Genomic DNA, 19,629 nt, shown 5'->3' with positions numbered 1-19,629 from the left:
GGTTCCCTCACACTACCAACCACATCCCAGCCTGCCACCTGGATATTTTTAAATTTGGTTGTTGAAGTTATTGATTCTGAGGTTTAGGTATATACTAGGTTTAGTTATACTACTTCTGCATACCAACAATGTTCTCAGATTCTCTTGAACCCTGCTCTCTATTGTTTCTAGTCTAGTCTTTTCCTTTGATTTCTTTCATTCTCTGTCCTCTCCTCCAGATCAAGGATCATCTAGACATTCCTTCTTTCAAATAAATACAGAATACAGACCGGAGAGAGAGCAAGCACACCGGTGTTTGCTTTGCAAGCAGCTGACCCAGGACCTAAGGTAATTGGTTCGAATCCCGGTGTCCCATAGGTCCCCCATGCCTGCCAGGGGCTATTTCTGAGCAGATAGCCAGGAGTAATCCCTGAACACAGCCGGGTGTGGTCCAAAAACAAAACAAAGACAAAAAGAAATACAGAATACTTCTGAACCTTGTAAAAGAGCTTTTTATTAGATTTTGTGATCATGAAATTGCATGTGGACAATTAAAGGTAAAACTAAAATTTTCCTTTAAATTGAAGGGAGCAAGGTTAATGGTAAAAAGGTGTTCAAGAGAAGGAGAAAGAATGACCAATAGATCTGGGTCTTTTCAAAAGAAGGAATATTAGAAGGGAGATGTACAGTCGAGTGCTAGAATTCTGGAAGAGATTATGCTGGTCTTGATTCATAGATAGGGGAGCAGCCAGTGCCACTGATAGTGCCTAGATCAGAACCATTTCCTCACTGCCTCCTAGATAAAGTTGACAAGCATCTTGTCGCAGAGAATTGCTACCTACCTGTGTTATAAAAATCCTTTTCTCTCTTTCCTAAAGATAGAGAAATATCAGTAAAGTATTTTTAATTTGCTACTCAAAACCATCTTCATTTTCTCTCTAGTATCTGCAAAATAAAAAAATCTAGACTTGCATGCAAATAAATCTTTTTTAATTCTGCTTCAAAGAATTGCTTTATGGTGTCTAGTGTGATTCATCATGAATCAGTGGCTGCGTGCAACAAACACAGACAGGAAGAGAGCTGAGTAAACAGGTATACATACATCTCTATGCATACCCGAATGGAAATGAGCTTCTGACTGGCTTCTCGGAAGGTTCTCAAGGAACTAACTTCTCCTTCCCTGACATATGTAAGGAGCAAAAAACTCCACTTTCTTCAAATGTCTTTATAATCTCTGAAATGGGAACTCTTGTAAAGATATATAGAGGCTAAAGTTTTCCTTTTCTTTTTATTCTCTATTTTCATAAAGGGTAGAAACACTTCTATGCTGTTGTTTAAAATCTACAGACTGCACACAAGATTCTGATACAGTATTCTTTTCCTAGCTTGCAATAAATGGCTCTTCCTACAAAGGCAATCAACATCTAGCTCCAGAAAATGCCATTTATAAATGTTTTTTGGTCTATTGTTTAACAATGGGAAATTTGTGTAAAGATTCATTTTTTAAAGGTTATCAACTTTTCTATATATTTTAAACCCCTACTCTACAGTGTGCCAACATCCTCAAAGAAAAATGAAAGCCATGCTTTCTCAGAAAAGTGGATTAATTTTTTAAACCAGGGCTTCCAAAATATTAAGAGAATGTGAATTGGTCTTTTTGCCTGAAGCTGGTTGGCATTTCATCTCTTTTTATGAAGGCAGGGAAGCTTCCATTGACCTGTAGAGTTCTCCCACCATCCAATTTTCTAAGAGAATAAAACCAATCTGCCAAAAGAGAGATGGGTTTTGCAAAATAATGGTTTTTACAAATTGTCTTGCACTGCCTGGACTCTTGTCCTTTTTTCCAAGTCTGATTTTTGTTTAGAAAATTATTTTTAATTTACTGCTTCAGAATCTGAGTTTTCTTATTCATAGTCCCTATTCAAACTTTAACTCTTTGGCTTGACGGTATTAAAAATTGGTATGTCATAAACATAATAATGCTAGACACTTCTCCATGAGCACTACCATAACAAAATACCACCGACTGAGTGGCATAAACAACTAAAAATGTATTTTTTCTCTATCTCTATCTCTCCCTCTACTTCTTCCTCCCTCCTTCTCTCCCTCTTTCTCTCTCTTTCTCTTTCACTTTTAGGTTTGGGCCACACCCGGCAGTGCTCAGGGTTTACTCCTGGCTCTGCACTTAGAAATCATTCTAGCAGGCTAGGAAGACCATATGAGATGCCAGGTATTGAATCCTGGTCAGTATCATATGCAAGGCGAAGACCCTATCAGTTATGCTGTGGCCCCAGAAATGTATTTTCTTACAATTCTGTAACCCATAGCTCAAAAATCAAGATGCAAGTTTGATTTCTTCTGAGTTCTTCTCCTAGGCTGCCAGATGGCCACCTTTTTAGCATGCTTTCCCCTGGTCTTTCCCTTGTGTGTATCTTTCAATTCCCTTCTTTTAAAAACATTTCTATGTGCCCCTAATTCAATGTCACTATGTACCTAAAATATTACTGTGAAAGATTTGTAATTCATTTGGTCAAAATAAAAATTATTTTTAAAAAATTTCAATGATATGATGCCATTGGTAAAGGGTTCTTGGGAAGGTTACAGTTGGTTGGTTTTTGGGACACATCCAGCGGTGCTCAGGATACTTCTGGCTTTTGCACTTAGAAATTATCCCTGGCAGGTTGAGAGCCATATGGGATGCTGAGAATTGTACTGGATCCCTCCCAGGTCAGCCACCAGCAAGGCAAATGCCCTGCCACTGTGCTATCTCTCTGGCCCCACTATTCCTTAATTTCTTTGAGATCTTGATTTAGATAAATACCAAGAAGTGATGTTTCTATTATATTCTATTTTTAATTTTTTAAAGAAATGTGTGGCTTTAATAGCAACACTATTTTGCTCTCTACATATACAAGAGTGCCAGTATTCCTCTGTGTGTGTGTGTGTGTGTGTGATTTTCTTACTCACAACAGATTATATTTCATTCTTAACAGCCTTACCCCGCTCAGTAGGACTGAGGGACACTCCTAGAAGGATGACTGTTTCCCCATGGTACCAGCCTGATGGTAGTTGGGCCCTACATGTTCAGGACTACCAGGGCCTATCTTCCATGCTTGGAAGCTCATATGCTTTTGATTTGCATTTTCCTGATCAGTGACCTTGATTATCTTTTCATATACTTGTTGGTCATATATGTTCTTTTTTTTTTTTTGAAGAAATGTCCACTCAAGCTCACTATTACATTTAATACTGGGAGTTTGATGTTTATTTTGCTGTTTGTTTGTAGGAATCCTTTGTGTCATTTGGAAATAAAGACCACAAGTAAATCTACACATATACAATCAGTAAATCTACCACAAGGTCATCAATAATATAGAATGAAGAAAGAAGATTATTTTTCAATAACTTGGGCTCAAAAGCTCAATATGGATATACCAAAATGAAAATGAACTTATATTTTCCAGTATACATAAAAATGGACTCAAAATAGTTTAAATATTAAAACATTAAAACCTGTAACTATGAACCAATTAGAAGAAAACTCACAAAAAAATCTTATAAGTCTGGTTCAATGATTCACACCTATTGTTTTTGTTCTTTGTGATATGTGCCAGTCTCTGTGGTGTGAGATGATACCTCACAGTTGTTTTGATTAGCATCTTCCTGATGATTGGTGATGTGGAGCATTTTTCATGTGTCTTTTGGCCATTTGTATTTCTTCTTTGACAAAGTGTCTGGATCTACTTAGTTTCTTTCTAAGTATTACATGCTTTAAATGCTATTATAATTAGAGCTATTTCTCATTTTTCTGTTCTGATTTATTGTGTGGAAAAATGGAAGTGACTTTTGTGTTGATTTTGTGTAATATTTGAATTTGTTATTAGTTCTATAAATTGATTTTGTTATTAGTTCTACAGGTTGTGCGTGTGCTTGAGTGTGATATATGTAATCTTTATAATTTCTACATATAGGTTTATGTCTTTTTAGTATGGTAATAAGATCCATAGACAATCCATGGTAGGAAGCTTGCCACAAGTAGTGGTGGATTACAGTTAAGTCAGAGAAGGAACCACTATGACGATCATAACTGGAAATAATTACTCTGGACAAAAACTGGGAAAGGAGTTAAAGTGATAGGCGTGATAGATAGGGAAATAAGAAACATGTCTGGCCCAGGGGCAAGTGCGGGGAGGGGTAGGGAAACTGGGGATATTGGAGGCAGGAAATGTGCACTGGTGAAGGGTGTTGTATTTTGTGTGACTGAAATTTAATCATGAACAACTTTGCAATTGTTAAAAAAATAAGCGCCAACTGTATTGTGAGCAACCTTGTAACCATGGTGTTTAAATAAAGCAATTAAGTTAAGAAAAAATAATGTCTTTAGCAAACAGAAATAATTTTGCATTTGTATTTTTCATTTGATTCATTTGTTTTGTTTTGTTTTGTTTTGTTTGGGGCTACATTTGGTTGTACTCCAGAGCTACTGATGACTCTGCTCAGGAGTCATTTCTCCTGTGGACTATGAAGTAGAGGATTGAAACTAGGGATACTAAATTAAAGTACATATGTGTTCAGGACCATTATGTTATCCCTCTGGCCCTGGATGATTTTTTTTCTTTGCTGAATTACTTTTTCCGGCTAGAATTTCAATACTATTCTGAATAGAAGTGGTGAAAATGGGCATTCTTGTGTTGTTTATCATCTTGAAGAAAAAGCTTTCAGCTTTTTATCACTAATTATGATGTTAACTGTCATATAAACAGGGAATGTTATAATGTTTTTGGGTTATTTTTCCCTAGGGATTTATCATTTTAACTTACAGTTCCTCTATACTTAGTCCATTGATTATGTCATTTAAACTATTAAATTTTGTCGAATTATTTTTCTGCACCATTGAAAACTATGTGATCTGACCCCTTTATCTTATTTCCTTCACTATTCATAATGCAATATACCAATAAATCTGAATATGTTGAGACAATCTTGAATCCCAAAGATAAATTTCATTAATTATAATTTGTGTTTTTAGTATGCTATTGAGTTACATTTCTAGCATTTTTATAGTATTTTTTGTATCTGTATTCATCAAGGATGTTATTCATCAAGGATGTTTTCTTGTGAGATCTCTTATTTGACCATAGAATTATGCTAATCTCATGAGTTTCATAGTGTAACCTCTTCAAGCTTTTGGAATTTGAACATTGATTATTTTATTCATTTTTCATATTTTACACTTTTACTTATTCTCTTTTTCTTTTCTGTAACTTTTAAGGGGTTATCTTTGTGGCTATCATAGGTCTTACAATATAAGTCTAAAGTTATATAATAGCATTTTAGTTTATGCTGATGAGAATTATAATTCAATCATATGTAAAAACTGCTCTTCTCTGCAAACATACCATGCTTTTAATATTATAATTTATGTCTGTTTGTGCTGTTGAATCATTAGCTTTTTAACATATAGTTTATTTTAACACTTTCTTATAACTTTTTATTTTAATGCTAGAACTAAAAGATGTAGCTAATACCATAATAATAAAAATATTCTGTTTGTTCATATATTTATCTTTATCATCAATATTTACACTTTATTCTCTCTGAAGAATAAATAACCATTCTTTATTTTCACCTTGAAGAATGTTTTTTAGCATTTCTTTCTTTCTTTCTTTTTTTTTTTTTTTTTTGGTTTTTGGGCCACACCCGTTTGACGCTCAGGGGTTACTCCTGGCTATGCGCTCAGAAATCGCCACTGGCTTGGGGGGACCATATGGGACACCAGGGGACGAACCGCGGTCCGTCCTACGCTAGTGCTTGCAAGGCAGATACCTTACCTCTAGCGCCACCTTCCCAGCCCTTTTTCTTTATTTTTTATCTATCTTTAGCATTTCTTTTTTTTTTATCTTTAGCATTTCTAATTGAATAGGTTTATGATCATAAATTCCCTCAGATTTGTCTAAGAAAGATTTTATTTCTTCTTTGTTTTTGAATAATGGCATTGCTATATGTATTATTCATTCAATACTCTAAATATCTCTATTAGTGACTATCTCTTCTAATTAATATAGACTGTGTCCAAAAGTTTGCTAGATGATTGCGTGTGTGCATACGTGTGAGACATTAGGAGTAGAGGGTGAAGGAGGTGTTCCTATCCAAAATTAATTGTTTTTTTTATTGCCCTTTTTATAATTCTTTACTATATTCTTAGATAATTTACATTAAAGTATTTAAGCTTAACAACAGTATGTTTATAGTTTGTTTGGGGGTCACACTCAGCAATACTCAAGGACTCTATTCAAGGGTCATTCCTATTGGTGCTAAAGCAGATCATTTAGTGCCAGTAATTCACCTGGACTTCCTAAAAAGAAATCTTGCACTCAATTCAGCCAATTGAGCTATTTCTCTAGTCCCAGTGTTAGCCTTACCAATTGGTGGAGAGTAAGAAAAGATGAACAGTTGGATACAGGATCTGGGTCAAAGGCACATTGTTGATATTGAGATGTGGTAAGAGTATGTATCTGAACTACACAGCCAACATTTTTTTTTTCTTTTTGGGCCACACCCTGTGATGCTCAGGGGTTACTCCTGGCTGTGGGCTCAGAAATCACTCCTTGCTCAGGGGACCATATGGGATGCTGGGATCGAATCAAAGTCTGTTCTGGATCGACTGCGTGCAAGGCAAACACCCTACTGCTGTGCTTAAAGCTCTAGCCCCAGTTGTAAGTATGAAATACAAAATACAACAGTCAAACTCTAAAACATGCCTGTTAGGGCCAAGAGCGAGTATAGCGGGTAGGATGCTTGTGTTGTTTCTGACCTACAGGATTCCATTCCTGGTACTCCTTGTGGTTCCTTGAGCTCCTACTTCACGTTATTTATGAGCACAGAGAAAACCTTGAGTACTGCCTTTGAGTGTGGGCCAACAACAACAACAAAGCAAACCAAAAAATGTGCCTGTCAAAGAAACAGGCTGAGGGTGGGAAAGAACCTAGGGATATTGGTGGTGGAAGTTGACACTGGTGGTGAGACTGGTGTAGAAAAATTGGGTGCTTAAAACTCAACTATAAGGCCTGGAGAAATAGCACAGCAGAGTTTGCCTTGCTTGCAAGCAGCTGATCCAGAACCTAAGGTGGTTGGTTCGAATCCCGGTGTCCCATAAGGTCCCTCGTGCCTGCCAGGAGCTATTTCTGAGCAGACAGCCAGGAGTAACCCCTGAGCACCACCACGTGTGGCCCAAAAACCAAAAACAAACAAACAAACACAAAACAAACAAAAAACTCAACTATAAACAATCATATAAATTATGGTGCCTTAATATGTTTTTTAATTAATTTAAACTTCTTGGATTTGAAGTAAATTGTCAGAGTGCTTTTACCCTTTATAAACAATAGCCACACAGTAACCAGTAACCAACAACTACACAGATTAAAAACCTAGAATCATTAGTGACAATTGAAAACATATTTTTGATATGGGGGAAATAAAACAAAATGTTACCCGCTTCGCAATTTTTCTACAAATTGACCTTGGTGCTGAAAATCAAGGCATGAATGAGTTAGTTCAGAATCATAATAAAGGTCTTATATTGATGAGGAAGAAGAGAATATACAAGCACAAAAGGTATGAGTCAGGAAACAAATGAGGAGAGGGGAAAGAGAGAGATTAAAAACATGACCAAGTGGGTAGGGGTGAAGTGGTTATACTTGGATGGATCCAATTTGTACACTTGAATTCCCTGAGATTGAGAAGTTTCCAGGAACTGAGACTACATTGGTTGTTTGTGTCCTATTAGCATTCATTTCTACTCATTGGACCTTTTACAAGTTATTAAGCAATTTAGATTAATAATGTAGCACTGTTCTGATTTACTTTGATTTCTAGATTATATAGCATTGAACCATAAACAATGAATAATTTTTATTTATTTTTAGTTCTATTTAAATACTGTGATTACAAACATGAATGTAGTTGAATGATTTTTTCTTAACAACTTTTGAAAGTATATTTGTAAGTTTAGAGCTTTAGATCTGTGATCCTGTTTGATAAAAGTGAAGTTGCATTTAGAAAAGTGAATACCATATAAAGAAACTTAATGGTCTTTCCAGGAGTTCTTTCAAGGTAATACACTTTTAGTGGAATATATTATAGGTGGTTTTATGGTCACTGGCTAAATGGAGGCAGCTCTGGGTAAAAAATTGTCGCTTTAGATTTGGTCACCATGATTGTTGAGAAGGCCCTGAATTCCGATTAGAAAAATATTTACTGCTGGTGTCTGCAAGTTTGATATATGACTTTGTTTTTCAGTTATACTCCGGTCACCTTTCCTGTGATTAGGAACTTTCCTTTCAACACAAAAGAGAAAAATACAAAATGTTTCAAAGAACATTAAATGGAATTTTAATTGTCTTTTATGACTTAATATTCTCTGGTCACTTTGATGTAGGTGGAGTCCATCAGAAATGTAAACAAAACTGTTTATGCATTTAAAGTGAAATAAATTCTCCTAACAGAAACTGCAAAAATTTTTGTGGCTATATTATAGAAGAAAGAAGTAAAGATAAAACAACAACAACAAAGGAGATACTAGCCCCATAGCTGACTTGATTGATTTGATGTTGGAAACAGCGATCACAATTTAAATGGAAATAATAATAAATAACAACCTCACCTACTTTATTGTTTTGTTTTGCTTAGTTTTTGAATTTTGGGTCACTCCCGGTGGTGCTCAGATGGTGCTCCTTGCTCTGCACTCCCATCAATACCACCCAAGTACCTAAGATTAGATGAATAGATAAACTATGCTATATCTACACAATGGAATACTATGCGATTGTTAGGAAAAATTAAGTGAAATTTGCTTATACGTGGATGGATATGTAGAGTATTATGCTGAGCAAAATGACTCCAAGGGAGAGGGATAGATATAGAATTATGACACTCATTTGTGGGATAAAAAATAGTATGATAATGATACCCTAAAACAATAGAGATAAGGTCCAGGAGGACTGGTCCTTGGTAGGAAGCTTGCCACAAAGAGTGGTGGAGTGCCAACTGGGCAGAGAAGACACCATAATGATGATAATAGTTGAAAATGATCAATGATCCTGGGTACTGTAAAAAGGTAAAGTGATATGCATTCTACACTTTCAGTAACAATATTAGAAACCACTGTATCTTAAAAGAAAAACAGGGAGAGAGTGAGAGAGCAAGCGAGAGAGAGACAGAGAGAGAGAGAGACAAAGACAGAAAGAAGAAAATGTCTGCCATAGAGACATAGAGGCAGGCAGTGGGATGGGAGGGTTGTGGGCAAGAGAGAAACTGGGGATATTGGTGGATACTAAAGTATTTAGAGGTAAAGAGGGTCATACCTAAAATACATTAGAATATATATTAAAAATAAAAAAAATGGGGCAGGAGTGATAGCACAGTGGTAAGGCACTTGCCTTGCTTGCGGTTGATGCAAGACAGACCAGGGTTTGATCCTGGCATCTCATATTATCCTCCGAAGTTTCTAGAAGTGATGATATTCTGAGTGACCATTTTTAATAGATAATTATAGAAAAGAAACATTTTTCTCTCCCAAATACATGAATTTATATTGACATTTCTTTGGCTCTAACATTGTATTCTTTTTTTTTTTTTTTTTTTTTTTTGGTTTTTAGGCCACACCCGGTAACGCTCAGGGTTTACTCCTAGCTATGCGCTCAGAAGTTGCTCCTGGCTTGGGGGACCATATGGGACGCCGGGGGATCGAACTGCGGTCCGTCCAAGGCTAGCGCAGGCAAGGCAGGCACCTTACCTCTAGCGCCACCGCCCGGCCCCCTAACATTGTATTCTTACCTAATCTATTTCTTAGTTGTATGTCCAATTTCTTAGTCTTAAAAACTTTATTTATGACAAAATACAATTACCATTAATTGGCTTTAGACAACAATAAAAAGGACTATAACTCTATTATAGTAATACCACTAATACAAACAAGAAAATTACTGGCAGGTATTAGGCAAGGATGTCCATTGTCTCCACTCTTATACAGCATAGTATTAGAAGTCTTACAATAGCAATAAGACAAGAGAGATAAATCAAAGGAATCCAAATTGAAAAAGAGGAAGTCAAACTCTATTCGCAGATGACATGATGATATACATTGAAGAACCTAAAGCATCTACAAATAAGCTCTTAGACATAATAAACCAATATAACAAAATGGTCAGCTATAAAGTCAATACACAGAACAATTGTATTTCTTTATACAAATAACGACTCAGAGGACAGAGAGATCAGAGTCTATCTCATTTAAAATAGTGTCCAAAACGATCAAGTACCTATGAATCAACCTAATAAGAGAGGTGAGAAGCCTATACCACAAAATTTTAAAACACTTTAGAAAGAAATTTAAGAAGACCAAAGAAAATGGAAGAATATTCCATGCTCATGAATTGGAAGAGTCAATATCATCAAAATTACCATTTTACCTAAACTACTATATAAATTCAATGTAATCCTTATTCAAATTCAGACAACATTCTTCAAGGACTTAGAACAATCACTTATAAAGTTTGTGTGGAACCATAAAAGACTATAATACCCAGATCCATATTGAAAACAATAAATTGGGAGACATCTCATTACCTAACTTGAAGCTCTGCTACAAAGTCATAGTGGTCAAAACATCATGGTATTAGAAAAAATACAGACTTTCAGACCAATGGGTCAGGATAGAATACCCCTCAAGTATATTGTTAATTAATACTTGACAAAGGAGCCAAGAACTTAAAATGGAGTAGACATCTTTTCAACAAATTGTATTGAAGAATTGGATAACCACGTGTAAGAAATTAAAGATCTACTCTGAGGACTTCAAGGGAAACCTGTCCTGTGCCTGTCTGTGTTTCTGAATACCTGAAGGTCTCCTCAGAGGCCTAGGGAGCGCACCTCCAAAAAACTGCATTTTGAAGCTGCCCAGTGAGTAAACTCTGGCTATGGGAGTTGCCATCCAATAAGCTGAGCTCTCTGGCCTGGGCTCCTCCCTGATGTGCCTTTGATCACTCTGAGGACTTCAAGGGAAACTTCTCCTGTGCCTGTCGTATGTTTCTGAATACCTGAAGGTCTCCTCAGAGGCCTAGGGAGCGCACCCACCAAAAAACTGCATTTTGAAGCTGCCCAGTGAGTAAACTCTGGCTGTGGGGGTCGCCATTCAATAAGCTGAGCTCTCTGGCCTGTGGAGGCTCCACTTCGCTTAGCGGCCGCACTCTTCTGATGCCTCTAGTTGACAGTTTTTTTGGGGTGCACTCCCTAGGACTCTGAGGAGACCTTCAGGTATTCAGAAACACAGACAGGCACAGGAGAAGTTTCCCTTGAAGTCCTCAGAGTGATCACTCTTTCTAACCAATGAACCCCACCACAACACGCTGGAAAAACCACACTACAGGCGTGACAATGGGGAAACCTCGCAGGCAAACACCATGCACAAAGAATGAAGACAAAAGCTCGGATGACCTAATAAATTCCAACCACCTGATTAACCTCTTGGATAAGGAACTTAAATAGCAATATGGAAAATGTTTGTAGAACTCAAAGAAAGCATAGATCGGTCTGAACAGCACACAAAGACAAAAATCAGAAAACTCCAAACTGAAATAACAGATCTGAAAAACATGGTAGCTCAATTGAAAACCTCAATGGATGGCCTCATCAGCAGGGTAACAGCAGCTGAGGAGAGAATTGGAGTACTGGAAGATGTGATGCAGAAAAACTCAACACAGCAGAAGAAATTGGAAAAGAACCTTAAGACAAACGAGTAGGCAATGGAAAAAGTACTCAAGGAATGCGAACAGATGAAAATAGAAGTCTTTGATAAACTCAACAGAAACAACATAAGAATCATTGGAGTCCCAGAGACCCAGGTAGGAGATCTCCAGGAAGAATCAACTGTCAAAGACATCATCAAAGATATACTCCCAGAGTTAAAGACTACATGCAATCAAATCCTGCATGCCCAAAGAGTACCAGCTAGAAGAAACCCAAAGAAAAACACCCCAAGACACATCCTCATTACAATGACAAATCCCACAGATAGAGATAGAATACTGAAAGCAGCAAGATCAAAAAGGGAAATTACATTCAAAGGAGCATCCCTAAGACTTACAGCAGACATGTCACAAGAAACTCTCAAGGCCAGAAGACAGTGGTGGGATATTGTAACAAGACTGAATGAAATAAATGCTCACCAAGAATACTGCACCCAGCCCAACTCACGTTCAGTTTGAAGGAAGAATACATAGCTTCATGGATAAACAACAGCTCAGAAACTTTACAGATAAAAACCCAGCCTTAAAGGAAAAACTGAAAGGTCTACTTTAAGACAAGAGAGACCAACAAACACAGCAAACTTATCTACAAAGATGACATTAAATTCTATGACAATCATCTCCCTCAATGGCAATGGACTAAATTCACCAATTAAAAGACACAGAGTGGCAAAATGGGTCAAAAAGATGAATCCAACCTTCTGCTGCCTACAAGAAACACATCTAAATAGTCAGAACAAACATAAACTCAAAATCAAAGGCTGGAGGAAAATCATCCAAGCAAACAACACCCTCAAAAAAGCTGGGGTGTGGGCCCGGAGAGATAGCACAGCGGCGTTTGCCTTGCAAGCAGCTAATGCAGGACCAAAGGTGGTTGGTTCGAATCCTGGTGTCCTATATGGTCCCCCGTGCCTGCCAGGAGCTATTTCTGAGCAGACAGCCAGGAGTAACCTCTGAGCACCGCCGGATGTGGCCCAAAAACCAAAAAAAAAAAAAAAAAAAAAAAAAAGCTGGGGTGGCCATATTAATATCTGATGACACCAATTTTATAACAGAAAAGTGGTAAGGGACAAAGATGGACACTATGTACTAACCAAGGGATATATGCAACAGGAAGAAATCAGACTATTAAACATATATGCACCCAATGAGAGACCAGCAAATTATCTAATACAGTTACTGACAAATCTGAAAGAAGAAATCAATAATAACACAATAATTGTGGGAGACCTCAACACAGCCCTGTCAACACTTGATAGGTCAACCAGACTGAAACCCAACAAAAACATACTAGCCCTGAAAAGAGTAATGAAAGAAAGAGGACTAGCATATATATATACTATATATATATATATTATATATATATATATATATATATATATATATATATAGCACACTCCATCCCAAAAAATCTGGATACACATTCTTCTCCAATGTACATGGGTCATTCTCCAGGATAGACTACATGCTGACACATAAAACATAACTCCATAAAATCAAGAGCTTAGAAATTTTGCAGGCTACCTTTGCTGACCACAAGGCTCTGAAATTAGATGTGAACTACAAAGTCACACAGAAGAAAAACTTTAACAATTGAAATTAAACACCCTGCTATTGAACAACCAGTAGGTCTGAGGTGAAATCAAAAAGAAAATCAAAACTTTCCTGGAAACAAGTGATAATAAAGACAAAAACTGCCAGAATCTATGGGACACAACAAAAGCAGTCCTGAGAGGAAATTTTATAACTCTACAAGCACACATCAGGAAGGAAGAAGGGGCATACCTGAATAACTTAATGACGTAGCTCAAAAAATTAGAAAATGACCAACAAAAGGAACCAAAAATAGGGAGACAGAAGGAAATAACAAAGCTGAAAGCAGAAATCAATGAAGTGGAAAACCAAAAAAACAATTCGAAAGATCAACGAAAGCAGAAGTTGGTTCTTTGAAAAAATAAACAAGATTGATAGACCATTGGCAAAACTCAAAAAGAGAGAGAGAGAGAAACCTGATAACCCATATTAGAAATGAAAAGGGGGAGATCACAACAGATATTGCAGAGATCCAAAGGGTAATCAGAGACTACTTTGAGAAACTTTATGCTACAAAACATGAGAACCCAGAAGAAATGGAAAAATTGTTGGACACTTATAACCTTCCACATTTAAGTAAGGAGGATGTAGCATATCTAAACACCCCCCCATCACTACTGAGGAAATTGAAACTGTAATCAAACATCTGCCCAAAAATAAAAGCCCAGGCCCAGATGGATTTACTAATAAATTCTTTCAAACCTTTCAAGAGGAGCTACTACCAATCCTAGCCAGGCTCTTCCATGAAATTGAAAAAACGGGAACACTCCCAAACAGCTTTTATGAAGTCAACATCACCTTGATACCCAAACCAGACAGAGATACATAACAACTCCATACAGCAGAAGAGATTGGAAAAAAGCCTTAAAGCAAATGATCAGACAATGGAAAAATTACTCAAAGAATGTGAACAGATGAAAACAGAAATCTTTGATAAACTCAACAGAAACCATTTCAGAATCACTGGAGTCCCAGAACCAGGAAGAAAAATCTCCAGGAAGAGTCAACAGTCAAGAACATCATTACAGAGAAACAACCAAGATGGCACTAAATCCCATGACAATTATCTCTCTCATGTCAATGGACTAAATGCACCTGTTAAATGACACGGAGTGGCAAAACGGATTAAAAAAAAATGAATCCAACATTGTGCTGCCTACAAGAAACACACCAGAACAAACAGAGACTCAAAATCAAAGGCAGGAGGAAAATCATCCAAGCAAACAACTCCCTTAAAAGAGCTGGAGTGGCCATACTAATATTAGATGAAACAAACTTTATACTCAGAAACGTTGTAAGGGACAAAGATGGACGTTTTGTACTAATCAAGGGATATACACAGTAGGAAGAAATCACTCTCCTAAACATATATGCACCGAATAAGGGACCAGCACAGTATTTAATACAAATGTTGACAAATCTAAAAAAGGATATCAATAATAACACAATAATGACCTCAACATGGCCCTTTCAATACTTGATAGGTCAACCAGATTCAAACTCAACAAAAATATACTAGACCTGAAAAGAGAAATGGAAGAAAGAGGCCTGTTAGATATATATTTACCATCCCCAGAAACCTGGATACACATTCCTCTCCAGTGTACATGGCTCATTCTCCAGGATAGACCACTTGCTGGCACATAAAATATACCTACATAAAATCAAGAGGATAGAAATTTTGCAGGCAACCTTGGCTCTGAAATTAGATGTGAACTACAAAGGGACACAGAAGAAAAACTTTAACACCTGGAAATTAAACAGCTACTACTGAACAACCAGTGGGTCCAAGATAAAATCAAAGAAGACATCAAAACTTTCCTGGAAACAAATGACAATGAAGACACAAACTATCAAAACCTATGGGACACAGCAAAAGTGGTACTGAGAGGAAAATTTATGGCTTTGCAAGCACACATCAGGAAGGAAGAAGGAGCATAAATGAATAGCTTAATGATTCAGCTTATAGAATTAGAAAATGATCAACAAAAGGAACCAAAAATAGGGACACAGAAGGAAATAACAAAGCTGAGAGCAGAAATCAATGAAGTGGAAACCCAAAAAACAATCTGAAAGATCAATGAAAGCAGAGGTTGGTTCTTTGAAAAAATAAACAAGATTGATAGACCATTGGCAAAATACACAAAGAAAGAGAGGGAGAGAAACTTGATAACCCGTATCAGAAATGAAAAGGGGGAGATCACTACGGATACTGCAGAGATTCAAAGGATATTCAGAGACTACTTTGAGAAACTTTATGCCACTAGGTATGAGAACCTGGAAGAAATGGACAAATTCTTGGACTCTTATAATCTTCCACGGTTGAATAATTAGGATGTAGCATAGCTAAACACATCCATCACTATTGAGGAAATTAAGACTGTAATCAAAAGTCTGCCCCAAAACAAAATCCCAGGCCTGGGTAGATTCACGAATGAATTCTTTTAAACGTTTCCAGAGGAACTACTACCAATCCTAGCCATTCTGGGTTCCAGTGATAGATTTCTTAGGCTGCTGAAAAAGGTGCTTGATCCAATCTGCCAGGAAGTCTATGATATAAATTTAAATGACTTCCCAAGAACATGCTAGTGTCTGTGTAATTTGGATAAATGAGAACTGAGGGAATGAAGAAAAAATGCTGAGAAAGACCCAAAAATATAGCCCCATTTGCATTTGTTGGAAAGGATTAAGGTATGAGATTCCCTATTCCCTCCCTGGCACCAACCTGGGTGGCCCCAAAGAGCAGATGAACAATGATGGCACTGGAACCCAGAAGGAGACTGAGGGAAGCCTGGAAAGGAAAGGAGAGGAGGCCACATTTTTTCAAGCTCAGTAGAGGGGATTAGGACTGGAGCTGCCCTGTTCCCCACCCAGACACAGGCTTCACTGTTCTTTTTTATTTTTATTAGATGAAAGTAATATCTACCCATTTATTTATACCTTATTCACAGGTAAAAATAATGTGTGTTGGAGGCTGGGATGCAGAACCACATTTAAATTCCACTGAGCAGCTTTATGCAAAACCTGCTTTTTAAAGTGATCTTATCTAGTTTTGAATTAACTGGAAGTGCTGCAACATTAATCTGGAATTTCTCTGGAATCACGTGGATTCCAGTTTTAGGAAAGTTTTGAATTGAGTCCAAGTGGTTTAAAAGTGGTGCCAGTGGGGTTTCTCAGGTAACTTATGTGAAGTAGGCAAAAGAGAACAAGTAGCCTGTAGAAGGGAATCTACTGCTTTCTCTCTCTACCCACTTCTGGTCATCCTGGAAAGAGCTAGGGAGATCTAGGATGGTAGGCCTTTGTTTGGTAAAGAAAGCAAAGCCAGACACATGGACCCAGTGAATACATATGTGTGTCTTCTTTGTTCTAAGTTGATTTTTATAGGGTTTTTGCCAACGTACAGGAGTCCTTTCTAGGGTAGTTGCAGGGGGTAATTGATGGTTCTCTTTGATATTCCTTTCCTGGCCTTTGTTCCTGCCAGGCTTCTCCCAATGGGGGCTCTGTCTTTGGATATGCAGTGGCACAGGTGAGATGCATCAATAACAAAGTAACTCTTCCAAATCTTGTCTATTGGTTTTATTATTTGAAAAAGTCAAAGAACTGGAATTGCAGTCAAAGTGGATGGAAGAGTAAGAAATTGATTCATGTGGACCTAGAATTCAGGTAACACTGGAAATTCTCAGTGCTGGACAAAAGTCCACACAGTTTTTATACATCTAATATGAAAATAATTACGAAGCAAGCAAACATTCTTACACAAACTAAACTGCAGTAACTGATGAAGCTTTGAAGAACAAAGGGTTTTGCACTAAGACAAGGGGCTGATATCTAAGATATACAAGAGACTGACAACTCAACAAGAAAAATAGACCGAGTCTAATACAAAAATGGAGAGAAGAAATAAACAGACATTTTCTCAAAGAAGAAATACAAGTGGCCAAAAGGTACATGTAAAGTGCTCCACATAGCTAATCATTGGGGTGATGCAAATCAAAACAACAGTAAAGTGCACATCACAGACTGGTGCACATCACAAAGAACAAGAACAACCAGTGCTGAAGTGAATGATGTGAGAAAGGAATTCTAATTAATTGTTAGGGGGCATGCCGCTTGGTCCAACCTTTTTGGAAACAATATGAATATTTCTCCGAAAACTGGAAATTGAGTTCTCATATGATCCAGAAATACCACTCCTAGGGATATACCCTAGGAACACAAAAACACAATACAAAAGTGCCCTCTGTACTCTTACGTTCATTGCAGCACTATTTACAGTATCCAAAATATGGAAACATCTGTTGCCCGACAACAGATGAGTGACTAAAAAACTGTGGTACATATTCATAATGGAATACTATACAGCTATTAGAAAAAATAAGTCATAAAATTTGCTTAGACATGGAGATTATTATGCTGAGTAAAATGAGTCAAAGGGAGAGGGATAGACATAGATAAGTCTCACTCATCTATGGAATATAAGAAAAATAACAAAAGAGTATGGTAGTAGTATCCAAAGACAATAGAGATGATTCCAGGAGGACCAGCAAATAATATGAAGCTTGCCACAAAGAGCAGTGAGTGCAGTTAGGGCAGACAGAGCGTAGGTGGTGGGAGGAAATGGGGGACATTGGTGGCAGCGAAGTTGCCCCGGTGAAGGATAGTGTACATTCTATGACTGAAACCCAATTATGAACATTTCTGTAGCCACCTTGCTTAAATAAATAATTATTTTAAAATGAGGGGTTGCACTAAACTATTTTTGCTTCATTTTTTTACACTAGTGATGTGTGTGTCTCCATAACTGTAAATCTTCTCTTCCTTGTGTTCACCTCTTCTTGTTACCATAAATCTTCACCATCTTGTTTTTCTCTCTTTGATGTTTGTAAGTCCTGCCAGTTGCTTTTCACTCCCCAGTTTTCTTCGATTTCCCTCACAATTATATCTCAAGAATTCATTGCTGTGGGGGTTCCTTTCCTACCTGCCTGCCTGCTGTAGAAGTACATGTTCATATTCAACTAAGAAACTGAACAAAATTTTACTACATGAAAAAAATCAACACATTTTAGCACCTGCAGCATGCTAGAGCACAAGTCTTTCATATGTAAGGCTTCCTGCACCACACAACTTTACAACTTTAGAAGTGGTCCTGTGTCTACAATTAACAAAACTACCCATGAAAGGAGAGAAATTCCTAACAGACATGATGAAGGGAAAAGGAATTGTGTGTGTGTTTGTGTGTGTGTGTGTGTGTGTGTGTGTGTGTGTGTGTGTGTGTGTTGTAATACAAATCCGCTACCTTGTCTTTAAAAGGAAGAAATAGAAAATGAAATTGACAAAGCTGTTTGAAAGGAAACAATTTAGGGGTTGTTCTTTCTTGCTGGGGATCTGTATCCAGTAACTGCCCTCTGTTGGCTACTTTGAATAGTGCACTTTGATGGACTGTTTTTTTGTTTGTTTTGTTAGTAATAAAGGATTCTAAACCATAAATCTCCAGCCACTTGCTGATGTTCCAGGCACTATGGCAGCAGAAGGTAAAGTTGTTTGACTGAAAATCTATAGTTTATTATTGTGCCTTCTTGACAATATGTTGGCCAAGTATTTGATGAAGATGCTACTGAGATGACAAAGTCATAAATAAATTTCAGTGACTTCTATTGTTTTTTCATTCCAGAGATTGAATGATAAAGAGGATAAAATCTTCAATTTCCTAAGCCAAGAGAAATTAGCTTCAATGTGCTACTTTAGTGCTCTAGCTACTGGATAAAATATTCAGCTTTCTGAGCTATGAGATCATGCTACCACAACCTGGGAACCCTATTCACCTAAAAATTCTAGTTTTCATGATACACTCATAGTAAGAGTATAAACCCAAAACACCTTTAGGGCCAGAGTGGTAGCACAGTGGTAGAACATTTGCCTTGTATACAGCTGACCCAGGACAGATCGTGAATTTGAACTCCAGCATCCCATATGGTCCCCGGAGCAATTTCTGAACTCAGAGCCAGGAGTAACCCCTGAGCGCTGCTGGGTTAGACCCCAAAAAAAAACATAAACGAACAAAAACAAATAAAGAAATAAAATCAAATAATAACCAACCATGTACCACATTCTCCTATTATGAGAATCTTGTAAGTGCAGATGATATACAGAGTAAAGTTTTAAGATGGCACTTACTACCGTATTTGCTGGCGTATAGACGACTGGGCGTATAAGACGACCCCTTAATTTTGCATAGGTTTAGGCCTATATT

This window comes from Suncus etruscus, chromosome 6 (assembly GCF_024139225.1).
Source record: "Suncus etruscus isolate mSunEtr1 chromosome 6, mSunEtr1.pri.cur, whole genome shotgun sequence".
Taxonomy (NCBI): domain Eukaryota; kingdom Metazoa; phylum Chordata; class Mammalia; order Eulipotyphla; family Soricidae; genus Suncus; species Suncus etruscus.
This window is presented reverse-complemented; position numbering follows the sequence as displayed.